The 12,882-nt window shown below is 38.4% G+C and overlaps 1 long non-coding RNA gene across 5 annotated transcripts in view; it reads left to right on the forward strand.

Moving 5' to 3' along the window:
- The window catches only part of LOC140518235 (uncharacterized), a 64,162-nt gene that overhangs the window by 30,885 nt on the left and 20,395 nt on the right, over window positions 1–12,882 (forward strand). For 4 of the 5 annotated variants that reach the window (XR_011971871.1, XR_011971872.1, XR_011971873.1 and 1 more), the window contains one exon: window positions 8,028–8,148. The exons of the other annotated variant lie outside the window; for it this stretch is intronic. This is a non-coding gene — a long non-coding RNA (uncharacterized lncRNA). The remainder of the gene's footprint in view (window positions 1–8,027; window positions 8,149–12,882) is intronic. 5 annotated transcript variants of the gene reach the window in all.

Here is a 12,882-nt window from a genome sequence, read left to right on the forward strand (position 1 = left end):
AGTGAAAATACTGAAGAATAGGTGTAGACAGAGCGAGACAGAAGAGTTTAAAGGATAAGAGAGGAGAATTTTAGAGTTATGAATCATGAATTTGGAATATTTATGTGTGATGATTAGATCAAAAGTGGGACTGTTCCAATGTGTACCTGAAACAGAGTAAAGATGCAGATCTTGAACATTTAGGAAAAGCAACCAATTAAGAGAATTTCTGAGTGATTTCTGACTATGAGCTGATATGAAATGGAAAACAATAGAAATGGGGAGATGTGGCAGGAAGTAGGATGCAGTGATGACTCATTAAGCTAGAAATTTATTTTAATAGCTACCATTTTGGGGACAAAAATAGCCCCTTGGATATTGAAAGGTCAGGATGAGGTAGAGAGTGTACTTTAAAAGATTTCCTTGAAATAATTCTATTTTTTCTTTGACTCCTCAACAGCATTGTAAGTCTTTAAAGCCAGAGAACGTCTCATCTTTCTTTGATATCTCTGCATAGTAGGCAAACTTGTCAAATTGAATTAATGTGTTTCCTTTCCTTTTTTCCTCTCTTTTCCTTGTTTTTCTTTTCACCTTCTCCCTGTTTTTGCTATACTACTATACTTTCACATGTGCTCCATTCAGTGATACCTGAACAGATAGATGATCACTCATATTTTTCTTATCTCATTGTATCCCCAGTGCAAAATCTTCCTTTTGGAAGCATTTACTCCTTTGGACTATTTCCATCCCCTCCAAGAAATAATAACCTTTCTAGTAACCCTTCATTCTGCTTTTGTCTAGCATTGTGATGATCTGATTTTTACCCTATCTCCTAATCATTTCCTAATAGTTTAGTAATAGACTGCCTTATACCAGTACCAGGTCACACCCTTAAAGAATCTTTGTGCAAGAATATTTCAGGAAAGAAGGCTACCAAATTCAGTAGCACTAGGGAGCTCTGGGCAACTAGTGGTATGGTGGATAGAGTACCAGGTCTTGAGTCAGGAAGATCTGAGTTAAAATCTGATCTCAGACACTTACTAGCTGTGTGACCCTGGGCAAGTCACTTAACCCTGTTTGCTTTCCCCATCTGTAAAATGAGCTGGAGGAAAAAAATGGCATTTCAGGATCTTTGCCAAGGAGAATCTCAAATTACAGAGTCAGACATGAGTGAAAAGACTGAAGAGCAGCAGGGAGTTATAGCATATCCTCTAGAGAGGAAGTAGCTGCTGAGGAATCTATCAGTTAGATGAATGCTCTGTAATTATAATGACCAAATTTGGCCTCTGAGAATAGTTGAAAAAACACACCTCTCCGTTTTCTTTTACAGAAATAGGGGACTGTTTGCGTAGAATATCACACATATTGTCAAAGTCTATGTATTGGTAGGGTTTACCAAACCATGTTTTTTCCTTTTCTTTTCAAATCTTGTAACAAGGATGACTCATTAGCTGGGGGAGAAGGAAGGGATATGTACAGAAATAAATGTGAGGTAAAAATAAAAGGCATCAATAAAAATAAGATTTTTTTTTTTTACAGTTCAGTTAGCTGCCATGGTACTAGATTACTTAAAAGAGCTAAGGGAACACCATCTTTGAGTAGCTACAGATATGAGCATTAATAGATTTTTTTAAAGTATGAAACCCATAATGACACTGTTTGAACCTTTTATCTATTGTTTAATGCTTTTTAATCTTTTTTCCCCATCTAAATCTTATTTCATTGAAATGAATACAGTAAGTCCAGAAACCATTTCAATGCTGTAAGAGTAGTTATTATAAATGGAAAACAAAATGAACCTCATAAAGTCCAAAGAAGAACAAAAAAATGCATACTCTGCATAAGAAGTTGTTGACTAAGGGTCATTATGTGTGTGTGTGTTTGTCTATATATAGATGTGTAGATGCATGACTTGCTTGGTTGTAAAGATATGATCTGAGGTCTGGGCCCAGTTCTCTGAAAAGTCAGAGGATGGCCCTTCCTGTACTTCTAGCAGCATAGATGGAAGGGTGGAGTGGGGAATGGGAATGGTTCAAGGAAGGGGTAGGCAAGATGCCGAACTGTTGAGCCTAGGTGATCTCTCCTATCTCCAAAAGGGTGTCAGACTAGAATTATATTTATCCATCACTCCTAAAACATCTCTAATCTAGGCGTACAATTTCATGATGAAAGCTGCTTCCTTTATTACTCTTAAGGGACGGAGATAACCCTTAGCTGATACTTGACAGCTTTGTTTCTTTCCAAATGCTGGTTATACAAGAAAACACTACAATAGCAGCTAGTGAATTAACTCCTTTATCCAAGTAAGAAAAAGAAACAGAAATTGAAAAAATTCTACAGATTAAACTATGTCAAAGAACATGCAAGAATAAATAAGCTCTTTGGCTGAATATGAGACAAAATCTCAGCTCAAACTGAGAAAAAATTCTCACCCACTAGAAATTCACTCTCAATAGTCTCTGGAGTTGTAAGCCCTGGAGGTCAAGGAGTATGATGGAGCCAGCTTCCCGTACAAGTCTGTGTCTTCAAGGCAATGCAAAAGGCCAGGCTTTTGCTCAAAGGTGTTTCTCCTTCATTTCATTGGAGGTCTTATCTTAGAGTGTGTCTCAGGTACACATTGGGATGGTCACATTCTTGATTAAACCATTACACATAAATGATTTCTCTTCATGATCCATTATCAGATTTGAACTCAGGTCTTCCTGACTGTAGACTCAGTGCTCTATCCATTGCACTATCTAGTTGCCCAAAATATTTATACTTATTAATCATAAAACATATGCCATTAGCTGAAGTACCCATTATGCTTTGCAGCAAATATTCAATGCCTTTTCAATTAATCAAAATGTATCTGGAGGAACAAAAGCTCTTCATGGCTCTTTTGTAATCAGGGATCTAAAGATTCGAGTTGTTCACATCACTCCTTGGTCACTTGAGTGCAAAACAGCCATGGGGAATTCCAAGTACTCTCTGATGCTTGGCTGGTGGACCATGCTTGGCAACTCAAGCAAGGTAGCTTTGCTCAGCTAAATCATCGTAGGCTTCCTCAATGAATATCCTTCTGCCACAGCTAAATAAATCTCCTTTTGTTAACTATTGGATCACTTGAGTGTATCATTTCATTGTATTATTGATTATAAACCACCAGGCAACTGGTCTGACTCAAGGCCACACCCAGAACACTAAGTTATACTTATACTAAGTCAAAGAAATCAAAGAAAGAAGAAAGGGACCCATATGTACAAAAATATTTATAATAGTACTTTTTGTTGTATTAGAGAACTAGAAACAAAGTGGATACCCATCTATTCAATTTCACAAATACATATGATACCATAATACAGCAAGAGGGGTGATAAGAAATACAAAAGAAATACAAAGGCAATTTCCTACTAATTTAAAGTATTTCTTTTATTTTTATTTTTAATAGTATTTTTTCCCAATTACATATCAAGAAAATTTTTAGCATTCGTTTTTACAAAATTTTGAGTTCCAAATTTTTCTCCCTTCTGTCTTCTGAAAATGGTTTTGATATAGTTTATACATGTACTATCATGTAAAAATATTTCCATGTTAGTCACAATTGTAAAAGAAGAAACAGATCAAAAGGAAAAAAAAACCTATGGGAAGAAATAGAGTAAGTGGAAAAAATATGTTTCAATCTGCATTCTGAGTCCATCAGTTCTTTAATTGGATGCAGACAGCATTTTCCTTCATGAGTCCTTTGTACTTCTCTTGGATTATTGTGTTGCTGAAAAGAACTAAGTCATTCATATTGATTGTCACGCAACGTTGCTGATATCGTATACAATGTTTTCCTTGTTCTGGTCATTTCACTTTGCATCAGTTTATGCAAGTCTTTGCAGGTTTTTCTGAAATCTGCCTGTTTATCATTTCTTATTGCACAGGAGTTTTCTATTACATTCATATACCACAGTTTGTTCAATTGTTTCCCAATTGGTGGGCATTTCCTCACTTTCTAATATTTTGCCATCACAAAAAGAGGTGCAATAAATATTTTTCCACATGTTTTCCTTTTCCCTTTTTAATGATTTTTTTGGGATACAGATGTTGTCATGGTATTGCTGGATCAAAGGGTATGCCCAGTTTTATAGCCCTTTGAGGGGGGCAGAGCCAAGATGGGAGTAGAAAGATGCATATATTCTAGTGCTTTCCCCCACAGCCCACAAAATATCTGTAAAAAATGACTCTCAACAAATTCTAGAACAGCAGAAGCCACAGAACAACAGAGTGAAAGTGATTTCCAGTCAAAGGTAACCTGGAATGCTGACAGGAAAGGTCTATCCCATGGGACGCTGAGTGGAGCTGAGCCCAGCCCTGGCCACATGGCATGGGGAGGAAAAGGACCAGAACAGGCCTCTGGGGCAGAATCCCCAGCAGGGAGGGTCCCAGATCCCTCAACCCACAAGCGACAAAGAAAGCTTCAAAGGTCAGTGTGGGAGGGCTTTCCCAGCTGAGCAAGAGGGGAATGAGGTCCCCCCAGCACTGGCCCCAGGTCGTGGCAGGGGCTGCAGCAGCAGCAGCAGTAGGTGGCAGACAGCTATGGTGGCCAAGGAAGCAGCATAGGTCCATTGTCTGAGGGGCTCAGCTTAAAGCCTCTGAGGTAATTGAGCAGGGGATCTGAACCTCAGCCCTCAATGGTGGCCCTGCCCCTGCCTAAAGCCCCTGGGGGAATTGAGCAGTTCATCTGAATCTCAGCCCTGAGCACAGTCTGGGGGGGAGGAGGAGCACTAGGACCCTCCTCTTGACAAAAGATTCAGAAGTCAAGTAACTGACTGGGAAAATACCAAAAAAAGGGGAAAAAAATAAGACTTTCTTGATGAACAGGTATCTCCTTCCATCCTTTTGGATGAGGAAGAACAATGCATACCGTCAGAGGAAGTCAAGGTTTCTGCCTCCAGTACCTCCAAAATGAATATGAAATGGGCTTAGGCCATAGAAGAGTTTGAAAGCAAGTCAGGAGCTTGCTAAAGGAGAACCATATAGCCTTTTGAGCCTAGTTCCAAATTGCTCTCCAAAATGATTGGATCAGTTCACAACTTCACCAACAATGCATTAGTGTCCCAATTTTTCCACATCCTCTCCAGCATTTATCATTTTCTGATAGGTGTGAAGTGATACCTCAGAGTTGTTTTAATTTACATTTCTCTAATCAAAAGTGATTTAGAGTACTTATTCATATTTCTATAGATAGCTTTGATTTCTTCATCTGAAGGCTGCATGTTCATATCTTTTGACCATTTATCAACTGAGGAATGGCTTATAATTCTAATTCTCTATATAGTTAAGAAATGAGGCCTTTATCAGAGACACTTGCTGTAAAGATTGTTTCCCATCTTTCTGCTTTCCTTCTAATCTTGGCTGCATTTGTTTTGTTTGTAAAAAAAAAAAAAAAAAAAAAAAAAAAAAAAGCTTTTTAATTTAATATAATCAAGATTATCCATTTTACATTTTGTAATGTTCTCCATCTCATGTTTGATTATTAATTCTTCCCCTCCCCGTAGATCTGACTGGTAGACTATTCCATGCTCTTCTAATTGACTTATGGTGTCTCCCTTTATATCCAAATCATGCTAAAGGTCTGTCATATCTAACTTTTCTAATATTCTGTTTACCTCCTTAGTTTCTTATTTATTTTTTGGTTGGATTTATCAAGCTCTGAGAGAAGACAGTTGGGGTCCCCCACTAGTATAGTTTTTCTGTCTATTTCTTCCTGTAATTCACTTAACTTTTCCTTTAAGTGTTTGGAGACTATATCACTTGGTGCATATATGTTTAGGCTTTATATTGCTTCATTGTCTATAGTATCTTTTAGTAAACTGTAACTTCCTTCCTTATCTCTTGTATTAGATCTCTTTTTGCTTTTACTTTATCTGAGTTCAAGATTGCTACCCCTGCTTTTTTTTTTTAACTTCAGCTGAAGTATAATAGATTCTGCTTCATCCCCTTACCTTTACTCTGTATGTGTCTGTCGTCTTCAAGTATGTAAGTACAATATGTAAACAACATATTGTAGGATTCTAGTTTTTGATACACTTCTGTTTTATGGAAGAGTTCATCCCATTCACATTACAATTATGATAACAATCTGTGAATTTCTCTCCTTCCTATTCTTCCTCCTATCTGTCCTCTCTCTCCTTTCACCTTTTCCCTCCTCATCAATGTTTTGCCTGCCACCTCCCCTGATCTGCCCTCCCTTCTGTCATTTCTCACCCTCCCTTTACTTGATTTCCTCCCCCTCATACTTCCCTGTTTGTTAAGATAGATTTCTATATTCAACTGATTGTGTATATGTTCCCTCTTTGAGCCAGTACTGATAAGAGTAAGGTTTAAGCAATACCCATCACCCCGCATCTTCCCCTCCACTGTAATAGGTCTTTCTTACCTTTTCATGTGAGATAATTTACCCCATTCTACCTCTCCCTTCCTTCTGCACCCATTATACTCTTCTTTCTCATCCCTTAGTTTTTTTATATCATTCCCTCAAATTCACCTTGTACCCATACCCTCTGTCTATGTATATTCCTTCTATCTGTACTGCTACTGATACAGTTTTTAAGAGTTATAAGTATCCTCTTCCCATATAGGGATGTAAACAGTCTAGCTGTATTGAATTTCTTTTATTTTCTTTTCCATTTTTACTTGTCTATGCTTCTCTTGGGTCATAATATTGAAGGTCACATTTTTGGTTTAGTTCTGGTGTCCTCCTTATGAAAGCTTGAATTCCTTTTATTTCATTAAATGACCATTTTCTCCCCTTGATGTATTATGCTTAATTTTCCTGGATAAGTGATTCTTAGTTGTAGTCCTAGATCCTTTGCCTTCTGAAATATCATGTTGCATGACCTCTGATCCTTTGATGTTGCAGCTGCCAGGTCCTGTGTAATCCTGATTATAACTACCTGATATTTGATATTCTTGATACCTGATATTCTTTCTGGCCACTTGTAGTATATTATCCTTGACCTGATAGTTCTGAAATTTTGCTATAATGTTTTTGGGGGTTTTATTTGGGGATCTCTTTTAGGAGGTGATTGGTGGATTCTTTCAATGCCTATTTTGCCCTCTGGTTCCAGGACATCAGGGCAGTTTTTCCTTGATAATTTCTTGAAAGATCCTATCCAGGTCCTCCTTTTGATGATGACTTTTAGGTATTCTAGTGATTGCAATATTGTCTCTCCTGGATCTATTTTCCAGGTCAGTTGTTTTCCCCATGAGGTATTTTGCATGTTCTTTTGTGTTTCCATTCTTTTGAATTTGTTAGATTTATTCTTGATGTCTCATAGAGTCATGAGTTTCCATTTGCCCAATTCTAACTTTGAAGGTGTTATTTTCCTCAATTAGCTTTTGTAATCTCTTTTCTATTTGGCCAATTGTACTCTTTAAAGAGTTGTTTTCTTCTGCGGATTTTTATATCTCTTTTTCCATTTGCCCAGTTTTATTTTTTAAGCAGTTTTCCAAGCTGTTGACTCTTTTTTCATAATTCTCTTGTATCATTCTCATTTCTTTTCCCATTTTTCTTCTACCTCTTTTATGATGTTGAGCTCCTTTTTGAACTTTTCCATGAATTTTTCTAGGCTTGAGACTCCTCATTTTTCTTTGGGGTTTTGCTCATAACTGTTTTGATATTGTTATCCTCTTCTGAGTCTGTGTCTTGGTCTTCCTTGTCACCATAATAATTTTCTGTGGTCAGATTCTTTTTTGGTTTTTTGCTCATCCTTTTTTGGAGAGTGAGGAAGGCCTTTCCCCTTTCTTTTAAATTTGACTTCTACACCTGGGGTGGAAGGGACACTGTCTCTCAGCCAGGGGCTGCAGGTTCTGACTGTTTACCTGGTGTTGTGTTGATATGGCCCCAAGGCCCATGGGGGATCCTTGTGTCTGGTGCTGTGCTGAGGGGGTGGGGTGGGGGTGACTCACACTGATGGAGGTGGTATGAGTCTGGAAGCTTACCTGGTGCTGAACTGGGGTCCTAGCGACTGTGTCTGCCATGTGCTGAGGTCTGATGGGGTGTTTCTTCATTTCCCCAGGGCTATACTGAAGGATGTGGAAATATGGCTGCTGGAGGATGCCTGTTTACCCTGGGTTGTATGGAAGCACGTGGTGATTCTTGGAGCTGGAGTCTGTTGGTTCCCCTGGCTAAGGCACATGGTGAGAGGGGAGTTGTGGTGTTGATGTTTGCCTGCTCCACCATACTGGGGCTCAGGATCTCCCACTGGTTTGCTTAGGTGGGGCTTGCTGTTAGTTTGCTGGAAGGCTTTCTGTCCTGGAATGTGCTCCCCTTTTACCTGAGTGAGATGGACCTTTCTTGCCCATCTTCCAAGTTTCTTGGGCTCAAAGATTGTTTCACCTTGTCTTTTTGTTGGTTCTATTGTTTGAGGATTTGTTTTGAAATGCTATTTTCTGATTGTTTAGAGGTGAATATGGGAGAGTTACTGTGATTTACTGCTTACTCCGCCATCTTGGCTCCTGGAAGTCAATATATTTCTTTTAAATGGAATACACAGACTCTGACTTCAACCAACCAAGTCCTCTCTTTCCCACCCCTACCCCATTTTGGCAGTTTGGTTCCCTAGAATAAGGCTGCCTATATCTATCCCTTCAAGTTCTATGTCCCTCAAGGTCTGGAGGATTTCCTAACTTTCACTAACAACCCCTTTACCCCCAGTATTGATCAAGTAGTTGCCGTCTTGTCAATGTTATCCAACCATTGTTTTTTTCCCCCCGGTGTCATCTTGACCAATCAGTTTCTTCCCTCTATCAATTGACCAATTAACATAAATTAGATTTGACCAAGTAGAATTTACTGAGAATACATATAAACCAGTTGTTATTTTTTATTTATCAATTCAATGGCTTTAGAAAATCATCCCCACACTTTGTGTTTGTCTTATTATCTTAACTCCCTCTGTGACTGTTAAAGATATTAGAATTCTAAAGAGATATTTGTCTTTTCTCCATTTATTCAAATGTAAGCTATTGATGTAGTTAATACTACATAAATTATTAATTTCATCACTATTTAGCCCTTTCCAACTGCTCAAATGTATTTACCTTTCTAGATTTTTCTTATTGCCTGTGATTGATTTCAAAGTTTCTACTCAGCTCTGGTCATTTTTATCAGGAATGTTGGAAATGTTTCTATTTTACTCAAGGTCCATTTTTTCTTATAGGATTATAATAGGGAAGATAGTCTTGAACCTAAGTCCTCTGACTCTAGAGTCAGTACTTTCTGCCACTATAACATGCTGTCTCCACACCCTGAATAATCTACAAATAATTAACCTCATATATAGAAAGGGTTCTCAGAATTTCGGAATTGACTTTTTTTCCAGGTAAGACAAAGAAATCCTCTTTTTTTAGTATAAATCATCTAGGAAGTGGCATCCAAATGACTACTTATCCATTTTATTAATATAAACTATAAATACATTTATCATTTATGATTTAGGACCTTCTTCCTCCATGTACTCCATGCTCATATGAACTGAGCTTTGATGGCAAGAACTATTTTTGCCCTTTTCTATATCACCAGCCTCAGTGCCTGGTTCATAATTAGTGTTAATAAATGCTTGTTGATCTGACTGACTAATACTAGGGGCCTGACCCAAAGAAGTCATTATGTCCCATTGACTCTTTAGCCTTGCCCCAGAATTCTAGAAAATCTCCTGAATAAAGCTTATGTTGTGCTTCTATCAGGGTTCCTACAAATGTGAGTAATAGGTTTCTCAGTTTCACCTACCACAGAAAGTATGTAATCTGGGTGGATGGAATGGCCTATGGAAACCAGTCCTTGAAGCATGTGTAGATATGCCCTACCTAGGTCTAATCCAAGTGATTTTGTGGAATCTTCAGAAGAGCCTCCTTCTGACCATGATGATTCGGAAGTTTTATTCATTGAGATAGAACCAAATGAATGTGTAAAAAGAACAACATGCCCCCTCCTTTGTACTCTTCATTCTAGCTTCAGAGCATGAGGATAATTCTGAGCTGCCTGGAGGGTCAGGTTGGAGAAGGACATTCCCAATCTGGTCACAAACTGTGAGCACATGGGCTGTCTTCACTTCTTTGAGTTCTTTCCTGAATGAATATTCCAAGATTGGAGAGTCCAGGTGACCTTGTGCATTTGGTAGATCCAGAGATCCAGAGATGTCATCAGTGTTTAGAGCTAAACACTAGTGAAAGTAACCACTGAAGAACCAGCATCTGCAGTGGGAGTGGAGAAAACACTTTGACAAAGAGATTGGGAGTGATAGTCACCTCAGGAAAGATAGCTTCAGGGAGTAAACCCATTATAGCTAAGGACTTAACAAAGGTAGGACCCTTGGGGCCCAGCTGGGGTATCCCTTTGCTTCATGCATTCTCTACACTTGTGCCTCATTACCATAATTAAGTTTAACCCCATTATTCCTATGGATTCAGGTTGTATCTGTGGGACAGTGAACTTCAATTTTGAGGAGAATGTTTCATATCAACTGTTCTTTCAATACCTTCTTAGTAAATCAGCTAATGGAATGTAACTGACTAATTGTTAACGGGGAGCACATAAGTATGAACTTGTAAGCAACAGCAGTATAAGACCCAGTCTTTCAGGGTTACCTACCCCTAGAACATTGGGAACGCCATACTGTGAGTGAGAGTTGGGGGAATGTATCGCCAAGGCAATATTCACAGCACTGAGGGTGACTATGAATGTGCTGGCATGGTTCTGAGTTTCAAAGTATAATAGACTCTATATAGAAGGCAGAAGAAAAACATTTATTCAGACACCATAAAGCCAAATCCCAATACTAGAAAGCCAAATCTGTCATAGTAACCGAGAAATCAAAACACATTAGCACTGCAGGGGACAAAGCCATTCCCAAGCCTTTTCCTCCATGCTGGGGCCTTCCCACAAGCAAACACTCAGAGGAGCTGTGCCTGCCTGCCTGCCTGCATCCTCTCTCCTCCACCCCAACTGCTCTCACCAACTTCCTCCCAGTTCTGCTCCACCCTTCCTGTTCCACTGGTTCAGTAAACTCCTCCCATCACACGTGACTTCCTTGTGATTCAGACTTCCATGTAACCCAGGTAGGTCACATGGGCCTACTAATGAATGAAGAAGATCTTCCCATTTAAATTTCCATTACAGAGAGTGACCCCATTATGTACAAATACATAAGACACAAAAGTCTCAAAGAAGCCCAGGAAAAAATTCAGAAACATTAAGCTCTCAAACTACAACCCAGAAGCTTAATCTATTTTGTAGGGGGAGATGCTGAACAAATACTCCCCCATTCTCCTTGGACCCGCACTGTCTGACCAACTTATTGCAATAGCAGGAAAGAGTTTAGCAAGATCCAGATCTATGACATGGCCCTAGTCTTCTAGTTGTGATTCTTGGAGAATAACATTTTATTGAGATAATCTTATCCGTCTAAGAGATCAGTGTCTGAATAATTGAACTCAAGAACTCAGAACTCCTTATCTCTCAGGAACCTTGGAATTTAGTATTACCTACAAAGTAACCCCAAAGACTAGGAAAATCCATTTTCCCTAACTCTAGTCTAGGAAACAAAGGGGTAAAAAGGCAGAAGGCAGCCAGGAACCAAATATCCATGAGCTTCTTCTTCAGCCTTGCCACATCCATCTTCTGCACAAAGAGTGATGGGAAGGGGGAAAATATCCAACCTCTTTGCTGAACCAGAGTATAGAAGTTCATTTGAAAAAGAGCTGAACCATGATTTTATAGACTGCAGAAAAAGGGAGGCCCTTTTGATATATCTGCCTCCTCCCCCAGCTAACACTTTGGAAAACAATCAAAGGAGTTCCCTTTGCCCTCTCAAAAAAGTGCTGAGCCATGTCTATCTCCTTGGGATGTCCTGTGATCTCAAATTGTCAAGATCACTGGGTAAGAGTAAGAGGATTAATCAAATTAAATCAGGACTCTCTTCATTAAGCCTTCCTATATCCAATAAAATATAGCACATATGCAATATATTATACATTATTTTGCTTATCGATATATAAGGCTACGTATTTATATCCTCATCACTGTAATACACTGGACTGAAAAAAAAAAAGAATAGCTACTATCTTAAATTTTCCTTATTCCCCAGTCATAGTTGAAACGTCTGTATTTACAACCACAGGATTATGTTGTAAATTGATAATACTCATCTAATACCTTATAAGAAAGTTAATTCTTTCAATTTCATGGTGCCTCTCCTCTGCATAATTCAATATTGGCCTGCATTCCTCCTTTGGAAATGCATCATTGTCATTGATTATATGCTCCATTCTGCAAAGGATGTTTCTGGGCATTGATTTTTTTTTTTTAGTGTCTTACAACTGAAACATGCTGGCTTACTTAAATGATCAAAGCAAGAGAGAAAAATGTTTAAATATTAAGAAAACTTGCAAGGTCAGACTGAATTTTCACTTCAGATAGTTGCAAATATTTGATTTTATGTAGATTGAGGGTGGGTTAAGAAAATAAACAATGCTGTTGCGCATAGGTTGGAGTTTTGATAATTCATTGTATCTAAATCATTTTTTTTGAGGACTAGACATGTTATTTCAACTAATGAATTCATCACTTAAAAATTAAGACAAATAAATAAAAGACTAAAATACTCCTCTTAATATTCTAACTGTGATCCTTGGAGAATGAACTTGCTGTTGAGGAAATCTTACCCCTCTAAGAGTTTGAATTCAAGAAATCCTGATCTCTTGGAAACTCTGGAGCTCAGTATTACCTACAAAGTAAAGCCAAAGACTGGGAAAATCCATTTTCCAGAACTCTTGTCTCTGACTTGTTTTGAGAAAATTAAACAGAAAGGCAGAAGGCACTAAGGCTAAGGACATTCAGACCACTTAGCATTTCATTATTTCCTGTCCTTCACT

The sequence above is a fragment of the Notamacropus eugenii genome, chromosome 1 (assembly GCF_028372415.1).
Source record: "Notamacropus eugenii isolate mMacEug1 chromosome 1, mMacEug1.pri_v2, whole genome shotgun sequence".
NCBI classification, from domain to species: domain Eukaryota; kingdom Metazoa; phylum Chordata; class Mammalia; order Diprotodontia; family Macropodidae; genus Notamacropus; species Notamacropus eugenii.